Source organism: Tenrec ecaudatus, chromosome 2 (assembly GCF_050624435.1).
Source record: "Tenrec ecaudatus isolate mTenEca1 chromosome 2, mTenEca1.hap1, whole genome shotgun sequence".
Classification (NCBI taxonomy): domain Eukaryota; kingdom Metazoa; phylum Chordata; class Mammalia; order Afrosoricida; family Tenrecidae; genus Tenrec; species Tenrec ecaudatus.
The window spans coordinates 57,374,675-57,395,002 of NC_134531.1; the positions used below are offsets into that span (position 1 = coordinate 57,374,675).

Sequence of the window (20,328 nt, forward strand, 5' to 3'; positions counted from 1 at the left end):
ATTTGTATAGCCACCAACTGTTAAACTTGCTTCTCTGCTATTGGCCATTCTATGTGGACAGAATATTCTAAGCAAACATCTAAGTAGGACCATATTCTCTAAGGAGTGCCTTGCCGTAGCTATAGAGCATAATGTTCATGTAGCTTTATTCCACAAGGTTCTCTCAGCTGCTCCATGAGGCTGTTTTTCCATAATGAGACCTATTTATTAGATGTGCACCTTGAAAGACACCTTCTATGCAGTCTTGTCCTATTGGAAACATGTGACCTTATGGCAAATATCACCAGTTGCATTTCCCCAATTTCACTTTCCCGTTGATAGTTCTAGCATTTAACTCTGGCTGACTTCACCAGAAGGTGTCCTCGCTGGACATAAAACTTGTCGACTTTCCTGGTAGGACTACTCTAATTTCCATTAGATGACCTTGACTCATCAGATAATTATTCCATAGAAGCTTGGGCATAATTATACTTACATAGTATGCCCATTCGTTTGAAAGACAACTGACTGCCCAACCTCCTGGAAGAGACTCACATTTGTGCCCATCCCAAAGGAAGTTGGCTCCACAGAATGTGGAAATTATCAAACACTGTCACTAGCATGACATGCAAATAAAATTTTGCTGAAGGTTATTCAATAAAGGTACAGTAATACATTGACAGGCAACTGCTAGAAATTCTACCTGGATTCAGAAGAGGACATGGAACTAGGGATATCTTTGCTGGTATCATGTGGATCTTGACTGAAAGCAGAGAATACCAGAAAAAAATGTTTACTATATTTAACTGTAAAGATATCCAGCTATGTAGATCGTAACATGGATAACGTTGAGGGTCTTCCTCTTTTTCAGTATATCATGGGTATACATAACTGCCCAAACTTACTAAATTATATAGCTGCGTTAAATGTGAGGGCGCCCTGGTGGTGGTGGTGTTACACATCGGGCTGCTAACGGTAAGGTCAGCAGTTTGGAACCATCAGCTATTGATCAGAAGAAAGATGAGACTCTTTACTCCTGTAAAGAGTTACAGTCTCAGGAACTCACAAGGGCCCTTCTCCCCTGTCCTAGAGCGTCCCCGGGAGCTGGAATCCACTCAATGGAAGCAAATTTTGTGAGTTGGTTTGTTTTAACTAAGCACATTATTGTATGTCAGTTATGCTTCACAAAAGTGTTGAAAATAAATTTAGAAATAGATGTACTTTAAAAATAAAGTGTTACAGAGAAAAAAAATATCTTTATCTTTGAGGCCAAAGTTATGCCTGACCATGGATTTTTAATCGCCTCTTGTTCCCATGAAGATGTATATGAATAGGAAGGCCGTGCACTCGGTGAATATTGAATTATGGTGTGGTCAAGAATCTGCAAGGTACTGCCAGAAGAACAAGTTTTGTCTTGGTAGAAGGACAGAGTGCTCTTTAGAGGCGAGGAGGGCAAGAGTTTGTCTCATGCACTTTGGACATGTTCTCAAGAGAGATTGGTCCCTGGAAAAAGGACGTAGGCTTAATAAAGTAGAGGTCCGTGAAAGAGAGGAATATCTTCCTCAAGGAAATGGAGCACTGGCCCAAGCATAACCGCACCGGTGAGGAGAGAGCAGGACCTGGCAGAGTTTCATAGTCCATAGGGTGGCGCTATGAGGGAGAACCAACTCAATGGTGCCTAACAACGAAACAAATGCCTGTTTGCTTATTTGTGGCCTTTTTCAGTAGTAGCTCATGGTCTGCAGTGTTTGTAATCCATTCCTAGCTTCTCAGCACTTGGCATTTAAAAGACAAGCACCCCAATGTGGCAGCTCCTTTCAGGGCTTCATATTTTATGTCTGCATCTTTCATAGTTGTGATTTGGGGCGGAGGACTTTATCTGTTTACGCCAGGTCTTTTCTTCACATGGAATCTCCAGGGGCCCACCTGATTGAAATGGAGGGCAGTGGAGGCAGGGAGAGGCACCCTGGAACCTTACCCTGTAGGCTCCTGTGCAGTCTCAAGGCAGTCCCTGTGGTATTTCCAGTTTAATTTGACTGAGGGAAAACACCCAACTGAGGGAGGTAAAGTTAGGTTGGCCCTATCTCTGAAATCCTTGGGAGGGCTGCTGTAGAACTTTACATGTGACCATAATTGTGGTCCCCAGCAAGTTAAATACTTTTACTTTTTGAGGGGGGTGGGGGCCATGCTTAGTTTTTCTTTTTCATGGCACTACCCTGGTGGGACATAGGCTATTTGATTTTTTATCATTACTGTGTGTGTCCCATAGTGGGAGAAATTATTGTTGGGGCCTGAATATCAGAACTGTCGGTCAATCCAGTGTACTCCCCCTGAAAGCCATTGCTGCCGAGTGGATGGGAGGCTTCTCTGTGGGCTGTACCTTTCAAGAAAGATGTATTAACTTAGAGCAAAAAGTGTCCCCAAATGTGGTGGTGCAGATGTAGGCAATTTATTGTCCCTATTTGTATGCTGAGGGCCAGCTTTTAATTCTTCTATTTTTACCATTTTTAATTTTGTATGATTACAAAAGTAATTGTAAAAATACAGAAATATGTCACGTAAGCAGCAAAAGTCTACTATAACTTTTACTCCTGAGAAAGCCAATTTTACAATTTGGGGTGTATTTCTATGAGTCAGTAAGCTATGGTATTCTGGACCAACACGGCAGTCGTTCACCAGTTGGTGGTAATGGTTTGTATTCCGATGGCTTGAACCCACCCAGCAGTGTTTCAGCAGAAGGTGCTGCCAGTCTGCTTTTGTGATAAGCACAGTCAGGAAACGATGGAGTCGTTCTGCTCTGCAGCATACAGGGTCACCATGAGTCACAGCCAACTCCATTCTAACAGTTGTAGGTTTGTTTTTACCACCGCCGAAGTTGATCTCTCCCTTGACCTGTTTATTCCAGATGAAGAGAGAAAGGGAGAAGACCACCAACCAAACACCCACACCATCCAGCCCATTCACAATGATCACAGGACAGAATAAATCTGCACCACTTGGTTTCTGTGGCGCAATCCTTACAGGCCCATATAGCCTCGTCTTTCTTCCTCAGAGCTGCTGATGGGTTTGAACCACCAATCTTTCCGTTAGTAGCCCAATGCTTATACCGCAGCACCACCACAGGGGGAGAGGGATTCGCTTCCCCTCAGAGAACCAGGCTGAGAGAGAGGTCCTCTTATCTCAGAGCTGTGTTTTTTAAACCACATGCATCTTCATATCCTTTGGGAAGAAAGCTCTGGGGTGTGTGCCACCAGAAATGCCCTGGGAGAAAAGCAAGACATGTTCTCCCCCAACCCTTGGCCCGTCGGCCTCAGGTCCCTCTTCTCGTGAGGAAGGAAGAGGAGAGGAGCACTCCATGGGGATCGACCACGGGAATCTCTGTGGCATATTATGTATGTGCTTCTCTGTGTAAGCTATATTTTCTTCTAACAAGTGAGAGTATTTTTTACAATCTCTACTTCTTTCCTCTTTCTACATCTTCATTTTCTTTTTGTCTGAGCCCTGGTGGTGCCAGGATTAAGTGCTCAGCCACTGTGGTAGTTACATCATTTGGTGTCAATTTGAGGATTCAGAGTGAAGGGGTGGAATCTAGCCTATCAATCGGGTAGTTGCTTGATGACCTCATTTGGAGGCGCTGAGATAAATTGATCTCTGGAGGCAGGACACATGTTCACTCCCTGGGTGACATCCCTGTGGAGAAGACATATGGAGAGGGACTGATGGAGCCAGGCCTCTGGGGAAGCTGCATGGAGACCCCTGCCAGCACAGAGGTGCTTACAATGCCACTGGATCTACAAGACCTTCCACCCACTGGCCTGTGATCTTCTGCATTTGGTGTCATTACATGTGTTTTGTGAGTCTGAAGAAGACTTTATAAATTGCTATCAGACATATGGACGAATACCAGACTTATGGATTTGATCTGGACTGGACTGGGAAGTTTTCTCAATACTCAGTTGCTCTTGTATATAATGCTCTTTCTTATGCACATATGAGTGTGTCTATGAATTTGTATCGCTGGTCTACCCTGATTACCACAGCCACTAACTGAGAAATGTGCCCTTCCAGCCCACGAGGGACTCTGCAGGAGGGCAGTGCTGGTGATCTGCTCCTGTAAGGGTGACAAACAGCCTTGGGAGCCGCAGGGGCAGTTGCCCTCTGCCCTGCAGGGCTGTGGCCAGTGGGGGAAATGACAACAGCAAGGAGGACTACTCATGCCCATTGTCTGGGGGGTTATTCATTTGTTACCGTGTTAGGGAAATTTAGCCCTTTGATTTTCATTTGGTTAAAATTGTTTTTTTTTAATACCTGGTATGGGGAGCGAAGTGCAACTTCCTAGATGTTTACGACTTCTAATAAAATTTTTTTAAATATGGAACCTTTCTCTTTTAAACCCCTGCATTTCTTGTCCCGAGCAAAAGGCCTTCTCCGTTCCAAGATTATTTTGTTTCTGTCCAGTTGTGTCACTTTATGTCTGAAATATTAAACTTCCAATAAAGCAGCCCAACAGTATAAGAGCTGCTTTTCCTAGGCCTCAGAGAGAGATTTGCTGGCTCCTCTGCACATTTTGACCTCCTGCGGTTGTTATTTAACTGCCGCCTCTATCCATTTTGCTGTATATTTGCTTATCCATCATACCACTCTACTGAGGTCCTTTGATAGCCATGGCACATCTGGGAGAAGAGAAAAGTTAACATTTGGATGTGTGCTGTGAAGGAGGGAGAATTGCTACAATTCAAGATCACCTTGGGACAAGGCAGTTTATAAAACCTCAGGAAAGTGAGCATCTCTCCAGCATGCCTGCCTGACACATGACCCATCATCCACACTCACCCCGTCGCTCGTGGAATGACAGCATGCCGTAGACTCGCCTTCTCTACTCTGTTGTGCACTTTGATTGTGCCCCCAGTTACTGGGGTGGGGGGAATGTCCTAGACATGGGACTGTAATGGTTCTTGCCAAAGATGCTCAGCCCTTGATTGTACCCATCATGCCATCTTTTGCATTTTCCTCGCCTGCCTTCTACTCTGCCACCTTTTCATAAACACTCCTTTGATCCTGAAGTACACGAGGTGTTCAGGCCTAAGCATGGCTGCCTTATAGGTGCCGGAATAACGTGAACTTCAAGAGCAGCAAGACTTGCTATGACTCCTGCTTGCATTTCACCAGCAGAACTACCAGGTCTGAAGCATCAGCTTACAGGAAACAGTCAGAGCCTGACTTGTGACCACCTGTGCCTACCTGCCTCACAGGACCCTGGGGAGGCACCAAGATAATCTCTCTCTGTTGCTTCCTTCTGATGCCTCATGTGATACCTAAATGTTCAATGTAAAAAAGCTGGCCATGTGCTGTGTAGTAGGAGGTTCTTTTGAACTAAAGTGGCCACAGAATCAATTATAATAACAATAATAGCTGATTATGCAATATTTACTAAGTGCAAGGCACTATGTTGTTGGGTGTCATCTAGATGACGTTTGGGGTCATAGTGACCCCACATAACAGTTAAATGACTCTCTCGGGCTTTCTAGGCTGTACTACTGTAAGATATCTGCCATGTGTTTTCCCACAGAGCTTCTCACTCACTCTCTCACTCACTCACTCACTGCCATTGAGTTGTGTCATACTGACCGTATAGGACAGATCAGTCTCTGTGAGTTTCTAATTCTGTAACTTTACAGGAAGAGAAAGCATCCTCTGTCTCTCAAGGAACTGGCTGATGGTTTTGAATTGCGGGCCTTGTGGTTAGCAGCCCATTATTCGTACCCATTATGACACCAGGGCTCCTCAGGGAGCCTCCAAGTTGGTTCAAACTACTGTATATACTCATGTATAAGCCGATTTTTTTCAGCATTTTTAATGCATTTTTTTGTGGTAAAATGAGGTGGCTCAGCTGATATTCGGGTCGGCTTATACTCGAGTATATATGGTACATCTTTTTTCTATTACCAACTGAATGTTTAACCTTTGTACCAAGAGGTGGGGAGGTTCCCTGTTGTTTACACCTTATTCATTTAAGTGAAAGTAATTTGACTATCCCCCTTTTACAGGTCAGGAGGCTAAGACACAGGAGTTAAGTGTTACCCAAAATTATAAGCTTGTAAATACTCAAGCTAGGTGGTCTGGCTCCAGATTCTGTGCTGTGAAGCACCACATCTTTCAGCCTGTGCAGTGAGACAATCTTAAGTTTAAGCTGCTTGTGATTTGGCTCTGCTGGTGCTAAAGAACTGCACAGTATAGAGCTTTGTGGGTTCAGACCTCTCTGTAAAGGGCCGAAGTGTGAGAATGGACCGTGGTTATGTTTGAACCAACTCAAGGGCACCACAGTCCGTGGGCCTCCATGTCACAGCACCCTTTTCTCCTGCCTTTCTGCTTTTTCATGCCATTTACACCATGATGAGAGTGGTTTCTTCTGTCAGGTAGGATTATAACTGCTACAGAACCCACAACCTGAAAATAAAGACTCAACCCACGTATCCCCAGAATAATATCTCATCCCAGTAAAGCTCAGGACAATAAACGGAGTGTTTTGGTGATGCTGTGTCTGCCTAGGGTTAGCCCAAGTGGCATTTCTGTAAAGGCGTGTGCTTTCTCACTCGTGAAAAGAAAGCCTGTCTAGCCATTAATCAGTGATTTTATAGTCCTTATTTCACGGCAGATGGAATAAAAGAACAAAGGAAGTTTACTTCCCAAGCAATATATTTAAACATGAAGTGGGGGAAAATCTAGATAGACTCTTTCCTTTTCATATTTTTCCTTCAAAATTGCCTTCTTATTATTGATGAATGAATTCATTTCCCTTTCATATCACAGATTTAAGAGTGTCTCTGAATAAGACTTGGTGTCTAATATGGGTTTTTTTAAACGTTTTAATATGTTCTGAAACTGAGTTAAAAATCCCACTCCCTCAACTGTTCCTTTTCCTTCTCAACTTGGAGAGAGTTGAAATTACATTTGAGCGGCATTTGCTGAGGCATTTGCTCCCATTTTAAATCAGAGGGGAGAGCAGGTAAAATGCCCATATCATTTCTTGCCAAATGACTCAATTGTCATTATTTTTTTGCATCCTGGGGTTAGCCGTTACTCAGATTAAGCCTTTTAAAGAGGAGGTTAGGTTTAAAGTGTGCACGCTGCCTAATCACACAGGGTACCTTGAAAGAGTTCAAAGGCACTGGGGGGGGGCGTGTTTTATAGGTAGTGAAAAAGGAAGCAATGATAGGTAAAATAATAATAATAAGAGTCTTGTTGGATAAGTGCAGTTGCCTCAGGCAAGGGCATAATAGAAATGTTTAATGATTTTCATTCAGAGGGTAGTCTTGCCCAAAGCTAACTTTCAGGCAGGGCTCCACAAGCCATTATGCCCGGGCTAATAGCCTTCTTCCCCAATCTCGGCAAAGCTGGTCAGAATCCTAAACCTGAAGAAGGGTCTGCCAGGTAGGCATTGTGCTGCTGCCCGGAGGTGTTGTAGTGGAGAGGTCATTCCTCCCTGGGATTGAGCCGTGACTCATTTTATTGCTAGGGGCAAACCCTGGAGTGTGACCAGAGCCTACTGATGGGCGATCTGAGGGAGAGGGGTGACACGAGAGCACTCTCGGGGGGTGGGGGGGGTAGGGGGTCTTCTTCCTCGGGCTTCATAGTGGTGTCTCAGATGGCTTTTGGCACAAGCATGAAGGTGAAATTGCCCACTGCCCTCATCTCTCTGTTGGAGATGTGCTATGTTTAAAACATGGGTATATATTTATCTTCAAAATGAAAATTTGGGGGTTTATAGCAAGAGTTTTATAATCTTTGAGGTGTGTGTGTTAAAAAAGAATTATAATTTGACAATTTTAAATATCAAATACATCCCTGTGAGTTATAGCTTCTAATTATATACTATTTTAGTCAATATATTCATGTAACCTTTTATTTTAAATGCTATAAATAGATCACCACAGGACATAGGAATTTCTTATAAACCCAGTTTTATTTGGTACAAGGAGCTTCTTTTAGTAATAGAGATTTGGTTTGCTGTTGTTTAAATCACTTCCAGGTGAAAGTTTTTAGCCCACATGATTTTGGATCTCATCCAGTACTTGGAAGTTATTTAAAGACCAACACACGCATTTTTCTCTTCCATCACAGCAAAATGGGCTGTTGACAGTGGTATTCAGTATCTTCTGACTTAAGGCTTTGTTTTATAAAGGAACTTATCTAGTTTAAATGTACCAGGGGCATTAAAAAGTTCATTATTTTATCATTCCATTTTTCCCCACAAACTTTGTAAAGCCCCCTCGTATATTACTTGACATCTCACGGTAGTAGAATATCCCTGTGCACAAGCTTTGAAAATTCTAGCTTCCCTGTAAGCTAATTGTGTGACTTTGCCGGCACGTCATCTATAAAAATGGAGTAATCGTATTAAGTTTCAGAATGAAGATATGAAGGAATAATATAAGAAAAACACCTGACAACGTGCCTCAAATTCTAGATCCATTTTCTTCCAAAGGTTAGACCATTCTACTCTATAAATTCCTCGCTAGAATATTGTTGTTTCTGGTTGTGTTGTGTGGCATCCACTGGGTACCGACCCATAGAGACTTTATGCACAACAGAAACACTGCCGGTTCTGCACCATCCTCACAGTCCATCTTCTGTTGGAACCCATTGTTACACGCACAGGGTCAGTTATTCTCATGCAGGCCTTCCTCTCCTTTGCTGCCCTCTACTTTACTGAGTACGATGTCCTCCAGGAACTGGTCCCTCCTTGCAATGTGTCCAAAGTGTGTAAGATGAAGTCTTGCCATCCTTGCCTCTCAAGAACACTCTTCCCTTCTTCCAACACAGATTGGTTTGTCCTTTCAGCAGTTCACAGTACTCTCTCCAGAACCACCATTCAAATGCATCGATTCTTGTATGGCCATCCTTATTCCATGTCCAACTTTCACTTGCATATGATACAATGGAAAATACCATGACTTGGGTCAGGCTTACCTTATCCTCAATGTAACATCCTGTCTTTGAATACTCTAAAGAGGTCTTGGGCAGCTGATTTACCTAATGCAATTCATCTTTTGATCTCTTGACTGATGCTTTTATGAGTTTTGATGGTGGATCCAAGTAAGACAAAATCCTTGACAACTTCGACTTTCCTCCATTTATCATGATGTACTATTGGTACATTTGTGAGGATTTGCATCTTACACTGAGTTGTAATCCATATAGAAGGCTACCATCCTTGACCTTCATCAGCAAGTGCTTCAAGTTCTCACTTCCAGCAAGCAAAAGATGAATTGCATTAGGTAAATCAGCTGCTGAAAGGACAAACCAATCTGTGTCTGCTTTGCCTTCTTCAGCTGCCCTTGTCAATTTTGGATTCGCTTATTTGACTTCATCATTTCTTCCATTTTTAAAAGCTTTCATTTCTGTCTTTTTAATTACCTTTTGTTTCTTTTCTTTTTTCCTCTTCTTTTTTGTAACTGGCATTGTATTGGTAGTTTTGCGATCAGTGAAGAGACATTATTAACAATTTGTACACCATTCTTAATGCACATATCAAAATCCTAAAATGACATGCGGATGAAATTAATTTCTAAATTCCAATGACTTTTCAGCTCTAAATTTAGAAACAAATTTTAAAAAGGGATTATCAAGTACTATTCAAATGTTGATAAGCTGTTACATCTTAAGTCCCACTAATTCACAATTTAATGCCACGCGTACTACACACTCAAATGTTCAACCCTTCATAGCACATAACAAAATTATAAAGAAAACTGGACTGCCATGACCAAAGATATTACAGAGTGCACATAGTTCTGACAGAATGGCTTTCAGATACAATTCTATTAAGAAAAACAATCAAACATGGAAATAAAATTTTAAATGTTCAAGTCCTACAAATGCATGACAGTGACTCCAAATTGCCATTAAGTATGTTTTGTATTAGGGTTACAAAACTCCACCACCACCCCCCACACTCCCCATTCCATGGACTATTATATTGGCACCCATGACAGTCAAATATGCCCACAGTTCAATTTCCCACTATTTGGGGGTGTACCGAAAAATAAACAACCAGTAAATGATGTCACATCTTTAAAAAAAGGCATTTACATTTAAAAAGGTGGGGAGGGGAAGAAGTGGGATTTCCTCTCTCTTAGAAAAATATTTCTAGAGCTACTAAAAAGCTTGCATTTACAAAATAGTTAATAAAAATACTCCTCTAGATCAGAGGTCCTCAAACTTTTTAAACAGGGGGCCAGTTCACTGTTCCTCAGACCCATTGGAGGGCCAGACTATAGTTTAAAAAAAAGAAAACTATGAACAAATTCCTATGCATACTGCGCAGATCTTATTTTGAAGTAAAAAACCAAAAGGGGGCAAAAACACCTGGCGCACCAGATAAATGTCCTCAGCAGGCTGCGTGGCCTGTGGGCCATAGTTTGAGAACGCCTGCTCTAGACTGTACAAGAAGGGAGATAACAAGGCCCACTGAGAAGACATGACAGATGAACACTAATCAGAGTTGGCTTCCTTGTCTCCTGCTTCATCAGAGGCTGCACTCTCCTCATTGACTGTTCCTCCATTTTCAGCAGGTAAACCTTTAGTTTCTTGGTTAGCTACTTCAGCCTCTTTTCCATTTGTTCCCCGTTTCCCTTTTGCTTGCACTCTTTTGTCTGAAGATTTATCCTTTCCTGCTGAATTTTTGGCTTCATCTCCACTTTTGCAGCCTTATGTTTTTCTGACAACCTCGCCAATCTCCTCTTGGGCTCCTCCTTCACTGCCCCTTTGGCCAAGCTGACTTTCCTTCGGGGCATCCTACCTGTGGGGCGGGCGCTTACCTGATGCCTGTTGACCATGGGGCACCTAGAGCTTTCTCAAAGCTGGCTTGCCTGGCCCCTTCTGCTTTGCCCACCGCCCAAGCAACTAGGACCTCACCTTTTGCTTTCCTTATGAATTAATATTCTTGATGTCCTCCCACAGCTTATCAGGTCTTCTCTCATTAATGTTCAATGTGTCAAATCTGTTCTTGAGATGTTCTCAGAATTCAGGTGGGATAAGCTCATGGTCATATTTTGACTCTCACAGACTTGTTTTAATTTTCGTCAGCTTTACATGGAACTTAGATATGAGCAATTGATGGTCTGTTCCACAGTCAGCCTCTGGCCTGGTTTTAGCTGCTGGTATTTGAGCTTCTCCAGCACCGCTTCCCACATGTCATTAATTGGATGTCTGTGTTTCCTCTGGAGAAGCCCATGTGTATAGTCACCTTTTGTGTTGTTGCAAACAAGTATTTTCTATGAACAAGTCTTTGGGTTTGCAAAATTCTACCATGAGATCTCCAGCTTCATTTCTATCACCAAGGCCATATTTTCCAACCACTGTTCCTTCTTCTTCCGCCTTTTACATTCCAATTGCCAATAATTATCAATGCATCCTGATTGCATGTTTTATCAATTTCAGACTGAAGATGTTGATGGAATTTTCCAGTTTCTTAATCACTAGCTTTTGTGGTTGGTGTATAAATTTAAATAGTAGTTGTATTGATTGGATTTCCTTGCAGGCAAATAGATATCATCTTAATACAGACAGAATTTTACTTTTTTTTAGTTCATTTGGAGAGCTTCATTTTTCTTTCTTTTTTTAACATTTTATTAGTGGCTCATACAACTCTTATCACAATCCATACATATACATACATCAATTGTATAAAGCGCATCCGTACATTCTTTGCCCTAATCATTTTCAAAGCATTTGCTCTCCACTAAGCCCTTTGCATCAGATCCTCTTTTTTCCCCTCCCTCCCCGCTCCCCCCTCCCTCAGGAGCCCTAGATAATTTTATATTATTATTATGTCATATCTTGCCCTATCCGGCGTCTCCCTTCACCCCCTTCTCTGTTGTCCGTCCCCCAGGGAGGAGGTCACATGTAGATAGATCCTTGTAATCAGTTTCCCCTTTCCAACCCACTCACTCTCTACTCTTCCAGTATCGTCCCTCACACCCCTGGTCCTGAAGGTATCATCCACCCTGGATTCCCTGTGCCTCCAGCTCCTATATGCAGCAGTGTACAACCTCTGCTCTATCCAGTCCTGCAAGGTAGAATTCAGATCATGGTAGTTGGGCAGGAGGAAGCATCCAGGATCTGGGGGAAAGCTGTATTCTTCATCGGTACTACATCGCACCCTGACTGACTCATCTCCTGCCCTATACCCTTCTGCAAGGGGATCTCCAGTGACCGACAAATGGGCTTTGGGTCTCCACTCTGCACTTCCCCCTTCATTCACTATGGTATTTTTTTTTTTTGCATATACCTCATCCCTTTGGCACCTCGTGATCGCACAGGCTGGTGTGCTTCTTCCATGTGGGCTTTGTTGCTTCTTAGCTAGATGGCTGCTTGTTCACCTTCAAGCCTTTAAGACCCCAGACACTATCTCTTTTGATAGCCGGGCACCATTATGATTGATTTTGCTAAGTCCTTTCTGACAGTGAATGCCACACAATTCCTCTTAATATCATATGATTTTTTATTCAAAATGGCCAATACCAGTTCATTTCAGCTCACAAATGTTCAGGATATTGATTTTTATGTGTTCTGTTTTATTTTTGACTACTTCAAATTTTCCTAGATTCATATTCTGCACATTCCAAGTTCCTATCATTAACAGATTTTTTTGCAACTGTTGGCTTTAACGACCTCGCATTATTATGGTCTGAGGAATCAGCCCCACGTCAGTCTCATTTTGAGTGCCCCACATGACCCATCCTCTGGCACTATATCGGACAGTGGTCTGCTACTGTTGATTAGGTGTGCAGTATCAGAAGTTTCAAAGCTCTGCGTAAGGTTCTTTTCCTTATTGCATACGGTTTTCAGTGGCTTCTACCCCCAAAGTGGAGAGCCGAGTCCTTTGTTGTCTGCTCGTAGTCTGGAAGCTCCGCTCACAGCTGCTATCTGAAACATGAATAACAGAGCTTCCAGCATCACAGCAACACACAAGCCACACAGTAGAACAAACTGACAGACAAGTGGTGGTTAGAAAATTGTGGTGGGCTAGTTTTCCAATCCCATCTCTTCTGTTTTATCCTCATTTCTGCCACCATGTGATTCTTTTTAAAGCATATCTTTGAAAATAAGAAAGCAAAAAAAGAAAACAAAAACAAAAAGCACACCTTATTAACCATCTCACTCCCTGCTTCATTAAACTTCACCTATTTGAGCTTTCCACGATCTGATTCCACTCTCTCTCCAGCCTCACAGCTGGCAGCCTTTCCCCACATGCTGCATTAATGACCAGCCTGCCTGGCTTTTAAATCTCCCAGCATGGCCCACCACATCATACTGAAACTAGGCCAGGTGACAAGGCCATGTCCAAGTTCAAGGACAAGAAAGGATCAACGACTCAGAATTGGACATACTGATTTCTCCTTTGGTTTACTTTTAGAACAGCCAATAAATAATGCAAAGGATATAGACAAAATCATGACTTCCAGCTGACTGGACATGGCTTCCTGAAAGTCTTGTTGGGTTTGAAAGGCCTGTGAGGAAAATGACTCGGCAGAGAAGCCCAGAATCACAGGCTGTTTGTATGCAGGTTTAGTCTGTAACTGCATGTACATCAGTTCACATAATCGCAAGCCATTCTGTTGCCATTGACTACTTCAGCATTTTATTCCTTCTCCTTCGTGAGGTGAGGTTACACGAAGGTGTGGTGCTTATGGCAGTCACACTTCCATGCTCTAACATTTGCTCTCAAAGTTCTCTCAGGGTTATATGTGTGTGTGTGTGTGTGTGTGTGTGTGTGTGTGTGTGTGTGAAGACTTCCTTTTTTAAAAAAAATTAAAATCCGCCGTTTTAAAGCATACAAGAGCATGATGTTTCATGCAATTACCCAATTGTGCAACCTTCGCCTCAATCTAGTCCCCAACATTTGTGAAGACATCGTTGCGACTAGTGAGTAGTATTTGAAAGAGTGATTAAATAATTTGTTTCCATTCCTTGACTTTTAAGAACTCTCAGTGGTTTGATGACTATTCTAGTAAGTTCTCTTGAGTCTCCTTTCAGTTCTAATTTTCTTAATTGTAAAATTATATGATTACTCAATGGAGATATGACATGCAGTTTATCCTTTCTCCTGTAACCCAGCATTCATTGCTTTCTGGTTGCCTATCATTAATTGAGAATCTGAAGCAAAAGATATTTAGTGTGATTACATGTGAGAAGTTCATTATTCCTTTGAAGAACTAGATGTAGAGGAAATATATAGGAAAATATACTCCTTGCAGGGTGGTTACCCGTTGGTTCTGAGGTGCTGTCGAGATGGTTCTGCTGCATAGCTACCCTGCATACAGCAGAATGAAACATGGCTGATTCCTGGACCAGCCTCGTAATTCTACTTAGTATATTTGAGCCCTTCAGTGCAGCCACCTTGTCAGGCTGTCTTGTGGAGGGCCTTCCTCTTTTGTTGCCCACTACTTTACCAAGCACCACGCCTTTCTCCAGGTTCTGGTCTCTCCTGAAAGCATGCCCAAAGTACGTGATATGAAGTCTGACCCCCCTACCCTCTAAGGAGCATTATAGTTGTACTTCTTCCATGATAGATTTGATTGGGTTTTTTTGGCAGTCCATATTACTTGCAGTATTTCCTTGCCAGCACCGCCATTCAAATGCCAGAGCCGCGCCGGGGATATGTGCAGGATATGCTGACTCGCTAGCTGCTGGCACTGGCCAGTTTCTGGCCTCCAGATGTCGAGTGCTTTTCAGTGTGGCCTTCTTTGTGGTACTGTCCTCTCCTGTGCACAGACTTCCGCCCTTGGACGCTCTCACACATCGCAGCCCTGCTTATGTGCCTGCTTGGTTTGTTATGCAGCTATTGTGACATTTGAAAGCATTCGGGGATGTCAATGGAAAGGTCTTGTTCCATTGCTGATTAGGGGTCTTTGGGTTGGATTTTTAGTCGCTATGGCCAAGCAGGTTACTTTCTGTATTTAAAGGTTAGACTTCAACCTGAAAGCCAAGCGTCTTATTTTATGTGTAAGTCCGTGTAGCACTATGACCTCCAATGTGGTTATTTTAGGGACTTTCAAATATCCAGGGTCCAGTTACTTCCTTTTTGGAAACTACTCTATAATTTCCTCACCAAGAAATGTAAAGATTGTAATTAAAAAAAATCTATCATATATTATAAGTCAAACTTTTTCAGCTGAAAATTATGATGGTGGTATGTATAGTTTGATTTAGAGATTCTATCATGTGTCTATGCCAACACTGTGACAGATGACCCTTTTTATCCTCAAAAACCTCCAAACTCACTGCCACGGAGTCAATTCCAACTCACAGAGACCCTGCAGGGCAGAGGAGAACTGCCCTTGTGGGTTTCCAAGGCTGTACATCTTTAAAGGAGCAGAAAGCCTCGTCTTTCTCCAGCAGGGTGGCTGGTGGGTTCAAACTGCTGACCTTGGGATTAGTAACCCAATGTGCAACCCACTATGCCACCATGGCACTTTTCTTTACCCTACTGTACCCCAAACAATAGTCCTCAAGTAAGATGTATGAGGATTGAAGAAATCAGAAAAACTTGCCTGGCAATTGACAAAAAATGCAAATAAAATGTTTTTTTTTTAAAGACGTGTTAAAAAATTAATCAAGAAATATACATACTTTGTACAAAATAAAGCTATCCTCAGACCAAAGCTTGGTGTATTGTATGAAAGTCAGGTTAGAGATCTAGCAAACTCAAGTATAATCATTGCTCTGCCAATTTGTACACCTAATTTTATACCCATAACCACTTAGAAAGGGGCTGACCAACAGTAGTTAGAGGCAGTACCCATGATTGGCTATCAGAAATAAGAGTTATTATAATGTGGCAAAATCTTTTAAAGGTCAAAAGATAATCTCAATGGGACCTAATTATATAAAAGTATAGTATGGAAATCTTGTTCACAATTAGCATGAGGTTCAAAGAGAAAGTGAGGACATTAGCCATTTAATACTAAGAAAAAATTTTTAAAAATTATCTTCACTAAAAGTATTACAAAGGAAAGGTGGTGTTTTCCAGTGGAATTTACTTCATTTTGTGCTACCATACAGATGAACAAACTTTCCAGTCCTGCAGAAAATGGGCACCTTCTGATTCAAGTTTCATGCTCACACCTCCAGAAACATTCTCCCCTGCTTTCCATATAAAATTAAATTGTCCTCCTAATCTTCTGTTCTCTGGAGTGACCTTTCTAGTGTGTGTTTTCTTTTTCCTTTCCCTGCCTAACTCCTATCTGATCTTCAGACTCTCATGAAAGTCCCCCATTTGTCTTGCCCTCAGAATCCTGGGCTCATTGGCATCTGCTTCTGTGGTATCAGAGCGTACACATTCCTCTCACCTCCTTTTCTCTAGTTGCTGCAGACACTGTATGTTCTTAACCACATGACCCCTAAGCCCCCGCCAGTGTACTGTCCCAGATCAGTCATAGCTAGAGACAAAGTTGATGCTTTCATGCTGAGAATTGTATATAGCAAAGTCCTGTTATGCCTCTGGGAATGTGTAGGCCATTATTAGACTGTCAGTGCTGCGTCATAGTAGATCCTGGGCACATAGATGTCAGTTGTGGAAAGCTTGAACCATGAGTCTCTGTCCCATATGAAGGCTAGTGTTTTTAACCTAAGCATCTTATGTGTCTGTCTGAGAGAGACTGGATCTCACTGAATAGTATACATGAAAAATTATTGAATTGGCTGATGTGTTGTTAAATAGTTTTTGTTTGAGTTTTGAATGGGCCTTATAGAATGGTGAGTTTTATATAGGGAGAGTGACTCGGTGCTTCTCAAAATCATTCTGCTTTCTTCTAGAAGTAGCACGAGACTGATTGATGGCTCAGAGATTGAGACAACAGGAAAAAGTAAAATCAGGGTGGGAAAAAAGTGGAGCCAGATACAAGACTCCAGTACATGCTCAGATTCCCCGCATATTTTCTAAGGGTTGCCCGCAAATACAGCTCTCAGCGCTGCAGCAGCCAACTCCAAAAGGGAAAATTTTTAGGGCACAAATTTACACGGCTGTAAGCTCAGGCATTTCTGGGGGCAACTCTTATTTAAAAGAGTAGAACTATTATTTTCCAGAAAGGCACCTCATTTGCTTTTATTATAAAAATAATAAATTTCTTGTGTGTGGGGGGAGTAACTAATAAAGGAAGTAAAAAAATAAAGAAACAAAATTCTCATGTAATTATCATTAGAGATCATTTGTAGCCAGCCAAACCTTGGCATCCTGGTAGTCTGTCCTGGAAGCTTGGTCGTACAGTTCATACCGACTGATTTACATTTCCCACACTATGAGTGCTAGTTACTTTTCCTGCACTCCCACCAACACGGCCGGTGTTGTTCCTTTTCCATGGCCCTCTCAGAGGAAAACGCGCGCTTGTTTTTCAGCTATCCGTGGTACTGGTGTGACTCTCCCCTTCTGTCTCCATAAGTAGACAATGTCCAGGGCAATGAAAGGAGTGTCCTTTGCATCATCCTTGTGATGAGTTGAATGCGGAAATTTTTTATAGAGTAGTTCTTACAATTACACTGAATTCTGGCTCATGGCAACCCACCAGACTTTAATTAAAAGTAAACAAAACAAAACAGCTTTTCGGAGGACCAATATAATATGGTGTGCTATCCAGCTTCCGCTTGGTTTGGCTTTATCCAGGAATACATTTGTAGTAGAGACCACTAGCTTTCCACAAAAATGAATTTTCTCTTTCTTCTTGGACGTAAACTAGACTATAGTTCCCAGCTTCCCTTGAAATTAGGTGTGGCTGTGTGACTTCAGCAGGTCCCCATGGAGTGCAAGTGGTTTCCACTTGGCTACTAACCTAGAGAGAGGGTGACCATTCGAACCCGTCCAGAAGCCCTGCAGAGGGTAGGCCTGCCAATCTGCTTCCATAAAGATGACTTTAAAGAAAATCCAATGAACCAGCTGTACTGTGCAATGCATCGAGTTGCCATTAGTGGGAATCCACCTAATGGGGATGGGTTTGTTTTGTTTTAGCTGAGGAAATTGTGAGCGAAAATGGTAGAAGTCACTTTCTGGTCTGGACAATAAAAATGTCTTTATGTGTTTCTTATTGCTCTTCCTTCTTCTTTTTAAAAAAATCATTTTATTGGGGCCTCTTACAGCTCTTATAATATTCCATACATCCATTGTATCAAGCATTCTTGTACATGTGTTCCCATCATCATTTTCTAAACATTGACTTTCTATCTGAGCCCTTGGTATCAATCAGCTCCTTCCCCCCCCCCCACCCATCCTCCCAGTCTTGTGACCCCTTAATTATAAATTATTATTGTTTCCATATCTTACACTAAAGCTGTCTCCCTTCTCCACATTTCTGTTGTTCATCCCCCTGAGGCCAGAGGTGTGACAGGAATTACGCATCAATCATTGTGATCAGGTCCCCCTTCTTTTCTCCTTCTCCCTACCTTTCTTGTATTGCTACTCCCAATTCTGTCCCTGGGGGGCTTATCTGACTTGATTCCATGAGTCATGAGCTCTTACCTGTTCTGGTGTACATGCCCCAGTCTAGCCAGAACTCAAAGGTAGGACTGGGGTCATGATAGGTAGGACAAGGAAGCCTCAAAGAATCAGAGGAATATTGTATGTTTCATGTGTGCTGAACTCATCCTTGGTTGACTCATTCCCTCCTTCTAACCCTGCTGTAAGTAGATGTCCCATTGTCTACTGATGGATTTGGGGTTTTGCTCCACGACCCCTCATTTCCAACAATATGTGTTTTTTTGTGTGTGTGTGTTTTGATTTTTTTTTTTTTTTTACTGTTTTGGGTCTTCCAGTGCCTGTTACCTGATCCTGTCAATGCCTCATGATCTCACAGACTGGTGTGCTTCTTCCATGTGAGCTTGTTGCTTTTCTGCTAGATGTCCGCTTGTCTAATTTCAAGACTCTAATACCTCAGGGGCTATATCTTTGATAGCCATGCACCATCAGCTTTCTTCACCACATTTGCTTGTGCACCCATTTTGTCTTCACTGATCATGTTGGCAAGGTGAGCATCACAGAATGCCAGGTTGTTAGACAAGAGTTCTTGGGTTGAGGGAGGGCTTGAGCAGACCCAGAGTCCATCCACTTCCTCAATGTATTGCCATATAAGTGTATGTACAGGGACCAATGCCTCTATTTTTGTAAATTAAAATATTTGCATAAGTGAACACCCATGTTTATACCTCTAACCATAGCTTTGCTTCTAGATCTTTCCTGTTTCCTTTTACCTTCCTCCTGCCCCACCATCACACTCGCCTTTCTTCTGCCTATTAGCAATTCTTCTCAGCTAGGTTACTATTGCTCCAGGATCTCTAGGCCCTCCTCCTTTTTGCTTTTAATTCCTTAGTTGTTCCCCTATCTATGGCATTGTTTGCTCATCGCTCCTTCCCCCCACCTCCTCCTCTCTCCAGGTCCCTCTTGAACCTTTGGTCCTGTTGCTTTCTCCTTGGGCTTGCTTCCCATGTCTATCTTATATTGGTAGGCAAAACAATAACAGGCAAAACAAAAAATTGTATAAAAAGAGAAAAAAAACAAAAAAGGGGAAAAATGTACAATGCATACGTAATTCCAGATCTCTCTGCTGACCTTTATGGCTATCTCTCCACGGGTCCTAGAGGGTTCCAGGAACTTTCCCCCCTAACCTGGAGTCTATCTGGGGGGTGGGGGGCTTATCAGGAGTTTAGTGGCACTGCTTCTGTTGCTGCTCTTAAGTTTCCTTCTTGGTTCGCCCAACTGTGGGGGTGGTCAGACTGGACACAATCCCTGTCATGTGCTTCCAGTATTGTCCTCTGTCGCAGTAGCCTCCAGTGAGGGGACATCATGTCTCAAGCTGTTGTCGACCATACAGTCCTCTCTGTGCCTCAGCAGCTCTGTGTAGTGATGTCATCCTCAGGGTTTGGTGTGCCGGTATGGGGTGGAGTCCCATGCTCTCTCTTTTTCCTTCTTGGTTTGCTTCTGTATGGATGAGGCAGGCTGTCCCCTCCCCAACCTTCAGGTTTAGTGTCCTCTATATCACATATTTCAGAGGTGGGGGTATGTGTCAGTCTGACTGTTTGAGGCTGGACCTGTAGACCTCTCTGTTCATGAGTTACTCCATGTGGTTACTTTGCCCTCAAGGTTTGCTGTGCCGTGCGTAGGTCTCTACTCACACTCCTATTTCTGTGGAGATATAAATGATACCTTTCCCCTGTGTGGATTAGTGCCCTACTCCCCCAGTGCCATCATCACCCTCTTTTTTGTTCTCCTTCACTCCCCTTCTTTGTGTTGGATTGGAATGGCATGTATATCCTTGGGCTTGGTCTACCCCCCCCCCCATCCCTAATTGTCTGTACCTC

General features: G+C 42.6%; 1 protein-coding gene and 1 pseudogene across 1 annotated transcript in view; one reads left to right on the forward strand and one right to left on the reverse strand.

Annotated features, from left to right (window-relative positions):
* The window catches only part of NDUFAF2 (NADH:ubiquinone oxidoreductase complex assembly factor 2), a 198,576-nt gene that overhangs the window by 91,286 nt on the left and 86,962 nt on the right, over positions 1-20,328 (forward strand). The gene's annotated exons all lie outside the window — the stretch shown is intronic.
* Positions 10,474-10,775, reverse strand: LOC142440801 (non-histone chromosomal protein HMG-14 pseudogene; annotated as a pseudogene).